The 6,079-nt window shown below is 43.3% G+C and overlaps 1 protein-coding gene across 1 annotated transcript in view; it reads left to right on the forward strand.

Annotated features, from left to right (window-relative positions):
* Nucleotides 1-6,079, forward strand: part of LOC111863647 (high-affinity choline transporter 1) — a gene marked incomplete in the record, with an annotated part of 165,168 nt that overhangs the window by 84,437 nt on the left and 74,652 nt on the right.

Below are 6,079 nucleotides of genomic sequence, written 5' to 3' on the forward strand. Positions count from 1 at the left end.
GCTCGGACGCCGGGATCGTGGGTTCGGATCTGTTTCCTGTGAGGTACGAACTGAATTCTTATATATTATTCTTATACACTGCCGGTCACTGTAGCCGAGCGGTCTAAGGCATGCACTGTCTTCGCTAGCCCGGAAGCCGGGACCATGGGTTCGGATCTGTTTCCTGTGAGGTACGAACTGAATTCTTATATATTATTCTTATACACTGCCGGTCACGGTAGTCGAGCGGTCTAAGGCATGCACTGTCTTCGCTCGCTCGGAAGCCGGGATCGTGGGTTGGAATCCCACTCAGGGCATGGATGTTTATTTTGTGTGTGTGCGTTTTCTGTGTTTGTGTACAGGTAGAGGCCTTGCGACGAGCTGATCACGCGCCCAAAGAGTCCTATCGAATGTCTAAGTTCTAGAAAACCGAAGTGAAACGGAGAGTTTCATGGAGGCAGGCCAAGGTCCAAATTTGGGCTGTAGCGCCAAAAGGAAAAAAATACTTTTGCTTGTAGTTTTATATGGGTGCGAAACTTGGTCTTTGACATTAAGAGAAGAACGATGACTGAAGGTGTATGAGAACAGGGTGTTGAGGAGAATATTTGGACCGAAGAGAGATGAAGTGACAGGAGGTCGGAGAAAACTGCATACTCTTCTCCAAGTATAATTAGAATGATCAAGTCAAGGAGGATGAGGTGGGCAGGGCATGTAGCACGAATGGGGAGAAGAGAAATGCATAAAGGATACTAGTGGGAAAGCCAGAAGGAAGGAGACAATTAGGAAGACCTAGACGTAGGTGGAATGGTTATATAAAGATAGATATTAGAGAAATACGATGATGTGCTATGGACTGCATTTATCTGGCTCGGGTTATTGAGCAGTGGAGGGCTCTTGTGAACGCCTCTGGTTTCCACAAAGCGATGGTAAGTTCTTGAGTAGCTGAGCGACTGGCGACATCTCAAGGACTTGGCTCCATGGAGTTAGTTACGTTTGCACTTTGTTTACTTTAAGGCGGATCCTTGGAGCAACTGAATTGTTTACATTCCTTTTGCCGCACAATTCAATGTTTCTTCCCGAAGATATGGTTAATGTGGTTAATAGCACGGTCATTCCCAACCTTCCTTATTGTTCTACTTGGGGTGGGACTGATGTAAGTTGACGTTTCCTCTCTACCACCATGTCCAATGTTGTTTCCGATGGCCTTCCTTCCATCCATTTGTTCAGGGCAATGACATTTTTAGTTTCAGATGAGTGTATGAACACATCCTGTATTCGCATTTACCTAGAGCTCTTGTTTCACTACATGCCTTCAATTGTTTAGGTTGGAACAGAATGGAAGAATTATTATTTGATCCTCTTCTGTAGAGAATATAGACACTTTCTCAGTAATATACCGAAATTTGCCCGGAAAGGTTTTCAGAAACCATGAAACGCCTCAGCAATTTCTCCGGTGGAGATTCTGAAACAAGACTCCCAACACACAGCGTCTTAAATTCTACGTCGAAGCTCCCACATTTTCTAGGCAATCGGCTCACAGATGGCTGTGATTTTGTCAGCTTTACGCTACCGCTGATCTTTATCCCCAGGAACATTCCTGGTACTCATTTCTGTTAGATGCTGAGTCGATGCCAGGGTCATAATGCGGCTGGAAGGGATAGGTAAAGGCAGGATAAATTTGTCCCGATGCTTAACTAATTAAGCACAGCGCCATGAAGGCGTGGTGTGGATGTATATTTTATTGACCTCGGTGCTATCCGTAGGTAAGTGGTCAGCTTCACGCCCAGGCCGTTTTACCTACGGGGAAAGAGCCTTCGGTAACCATTGGGTAGGAGGTTGGATGGACCCCAGAGCCGGTCTGGACGCTGTGGACAAAATTGGCCCTACCGGGACTGGAACTCCTGTCCCTCGGTCGTCCAGTCGCTATACCGACTGAGATATCTCGGCTCTTGCATGTCTCATTGTAAGCCACATTAAAGTGATACCTCGAATGGCTCATTAATTCAGTTATGGTTCCTGAGATTCTGGATATTTACTTGGATGACTGTGGTAATTCTACTTATAAGGATTAGTTTATTGAAAAAAAAAAACAATGACCTCACTGGAAATTTAACACGCGACTTTCTGGATTGTAGCATAATGCATCGACCAACTTGGGGAAATCAACGGTGAACAGAATATTTTCTGAAATATGTACTGCAGTGTGGTTCATTTTACAACCAACTTACATGCCTGTCCCTAGTAAAAGGGATTGGCTGGAAGCGTCTGCTAGGCACTTCGAAAGAACAAATTTTCCTAATTGCACAGGCAGCTTGGTTGGGAAAATCTGCCATAATGAAGTGTCCCACCAATGCAGGTTCAATATTTTATAGAACTGAAGATTGTCATTAGCTTGTGCTGGTAGCTCATGCCGAGTGTACACTTACCTGTACAGATGTAGCTGCTTATTGGAAAGTTCAATATTTTTTGCAAATCTGTTCAGAAACGAAGCGCCTGTCAGAAACATTCCGGACATCTGATTCAGATTTCTGGACTGTGACAGTCAAAGTCCAGTTGTAATCGCGGTCAGTGAGGCGGGAACCTTTGTACAAACAGAAGATTTCCAATTACATGCTGCGCAGAGCACGGCGAGCAGTTGAGTGGCCTTTCGGACTAAAAGATTTGCTGTCCTTCAAAAGGCCATGGATGTAACCCCAGGAAAATGATCGTTAGACTTATTTTTGTTTTGTATAATTTCATTATAAAAGAAAACAGAAATGGAGAGGAATCCCTTTTACAGCGAGCAGCATAAGAAATAAATAAATATGTTAGTAATCTTACAGGTAATGTGGCAATTAGTCGAAGTTCTTGTTTTCATGACGTTAGGCAGAAAATTTCCAACTTTTTCCCCCCCTGTTGAGAAACTTCAATGGCAGAATAATCACGTATAGTAAATCTCTTTCATATTTCATTGCAGTTTTATCGTAAGACGTCATCAAGAATTTATGTAATATTCCATAGAATTAGAACTATAATTCATATTTAAATACTTTCACAACCCATCTCTTTCGCGATGTCATCCCACGCCTTCTGGACAGTGTCCCTGTTACTATGCTTTATATTCTTTACATCATAGAGGAACGACTTCTTCAGCACTAATTCAATGAAATGTTCAGGGTCGAAAACGCATATGTTTCCTTTTCCGGTGATCGTCATGGCTGGCAAGGAATTTCGCATGAGCCGTCATGCTCGGCAGAAAAGAAGACTTGTTATGTCTTCCTGTGACGTATGCTACTGGATCGCCCACATTAAAATGTGTTACCACAGCTCGAAAATGTCACACTCCTCTGGTCTGGTGTGCTTCGATGTGATCGCACTTTTAAGGAGAGGTGCGTTCCACTAGGAAGAGACACCACACAATTAATTTCAGTTTTAGAGTAGACGACCGCCTCTGTGGTCTAGTGGTCAGAGTTCCTGGCTACAGATAAAGAGGTCCGGGTTCGATTCCCGGCGCCACCATATTTTCTGAGAAGTAATGGGTCTGGAACGGAGTCCATTCAGCCTCGTGAAGATAATTGAGGAGCTATTTCAAGGAAATAGCGGCTCCGGTCTAGACAACCGAGATTAACGGCCGTAGGAATCCGTTGCTCTGGCCACGGGACACCCTCTATCCGCAAAAGTTGGCACTAAAACTGCGCCGGCAAGCGGCGGTCTCTCTGTCGGTATAGTTCGCTTTCGGACTCAAGCCACGGAGTTTGTTTAGTATAGACAGTCAAAAGAACTTTTATCGAAACCTATGAAGAGATTCGAAATCAAGCAATCGGAGAGAGAGGACCTCTCCCTATGCTCAGTCTACTGTGTAGACTGTTACGTAATTAGTAGTAAGATTTTTTTTCTTGGTACTACAGCCCTAGTGGGCCTACGCCTACCTCCATGAACTTCTCCGTTCACTTCGGGTTTTCTAGATCATAGACATTTTGTAGGACTCCTTGGGCGGGTGATTAGCTCGTCGCAAGGCCCCTACCTGTACACAAACACAAAAAAACGCACACGTACAAACTAAACACCCATGCCCTGAGTGGGATTCGAACCCACGATCCCGGTTTCCAAGCGAGCAAAGACAGTACATGCCTTAGACCCCTCGGCTACCGTGACCTGCTAGTAGTAAGTTACTTGATTGTATTTTCGGAATACTTCCGGTATTAACACGTTGACGGGGAATTTAGACGTACTTCCGTAAGGTTGTTTGCATAAGGTCCGGCGTACCCTGGTTCATATAGTACACATAGATGGACTTCATACACTGTCGGTACGATAGTCTGGTTCTCCGAAATTGCTTAGGGGGTTTCGATGGATTTTCGTGGCGCAAGGCGATGCTGCTCGTTGCCGGGCCCATCCAGTGTAATTATGATTTTATGTGAACCTGAGGTCTGCTTTAAATAGTGGATAACGACGCGAAACAAACAACGAAACAATATCCACTGCTAGGCAAGATTCTTAATAAGCAAGTATTCGCAACCGTTACTGAGTAACGCCTTCGCAAACAAACATGTTCCCACAGAAACGATTGGAGCAAAACTATGAAAGGTGTTTTCTACGCGGTCAGTGCCGAAATGTTATATGGAAGACAATTTGAGCAAGATTTCAGTTGTGAGGACATCTGTAAAGAGAAGACTTAGCCAGCGCAAGTTGAGAGCCAGCGGGAAACAAACTGAGCGTGGAAGCTGAAGAATCTCGATTGTTAGAAGCTGTTACCAGAGAACGATTAATGAAAACTAAGCAGACTAAAAATACTTGTGCTGTATTCATTTTTAAATTGTGGAGATCAAGGATGATGCCATAATTAAGTGTAGTCACGAGTCGTGTGTTGAAGTGGCCAATAAATCCAATCTCCAATCCAAAACCCTGTCGAGATTCACTCTAACACGTGATAATATTAATGTTTGTCTACAAACGATTCTTTTCCGATTTACTGCACTGAAATAATGCATTTATAAGAAGTGCTCAGAATATCTTTCGTGATTCTTAATGTGTGCTAAGGAAAGTCTTATCATGAACTTTCGAACCAGTTTACAGATCCCGGGATAGTGGCGGAGAGTTGGAGAGGCGTTCATAATAGGCCGACCCACAGTGATAAGCTTCGGTGCAAATGTCCCTTACCACATTTCATACAATTTAATTAAGTGGTTCAGGAACCGAAGCACTGAGGTTGACAGATTTACTCAATGATATAATTTTACATAAGATAATAATTATTTTATCTGCTCTGAAGATGAAAGAAACATGTTCCCTAGAAGCATTTGGGACATATCTACCAAACTACATGGCATTACAATCCAGATGACCGTAATTTTAATACTTGCTGCCCTGAATACCTCACATCTCACTGACTATAGTGTGTGCGCGTGCGTGCGTGCGTGTTTTTAACTACATTTTCTCATCTCCGTAGCGTATATCGTACTGACAGGCCGAACGATTGTGATCAATGTACAAGGAGGTGATTGTAGCCTGTTCTAAAGACATTAATTAATTCTTTATTTATATGTAGTGAGAAGAAATACCAAGAAAATCAGGATCGCCGGCCGCTGAGTCGAATGTCGAACCCGGAAACTCTCTAGTGTAAAGTGGAAGGGTAACATCTCAATAACTACGTTCGTTGCGTTGTAGAAATCTGAAAGTACTGCAAATAAACTTATTCCTAAAGCTTACAGGTGTCCATTTCTGTCTGATGATCACATAATAATTCATTCATTCATCAACAATCTGTCAGACGACAGGTCCACTCTTCCAAAACAGTTCCTCCACTTACTGCGATCTAGAGCTTTCTCCTTCAAATGAGAATATCCTCTTCTATCCCCAAGGTCATCCAGCATCTTCTTACGTCTTCTTCCTCGTCTTCTGGTCACTTCTATCCGCCCCTCTATCTTTCCTTCAATAACTTCTTTTAGAAGGCAGTTACCGCATAAGATATGACCAATCCAATTAGCCTTCCGTTTTCTTATTTCGTGTAGGATATTCCTCTGCTCACTGACTCTAAATAACACTTCTTCATTTCTCACATAATCGGTCCAACTGATCTTCTCCATTCTTCTCCAACACCACATTTCGAAGCTTTCCAGGT

Source organism: Cryptotermes secundus, unplaced genomic scaffold, assembly GCF_002891405.2.
Source record: "Cryptotermes secundus unplaced genomic scaffold, Csec_1.0 scaffold234, whole genome shotgun sequence".
Lineage (NCBI taxonomy): Eukaryota > Metazoa > Arthropoda > Insecta > Blattodea > Kalotermitidae > Cryptotermes > Cryptotermes secundus.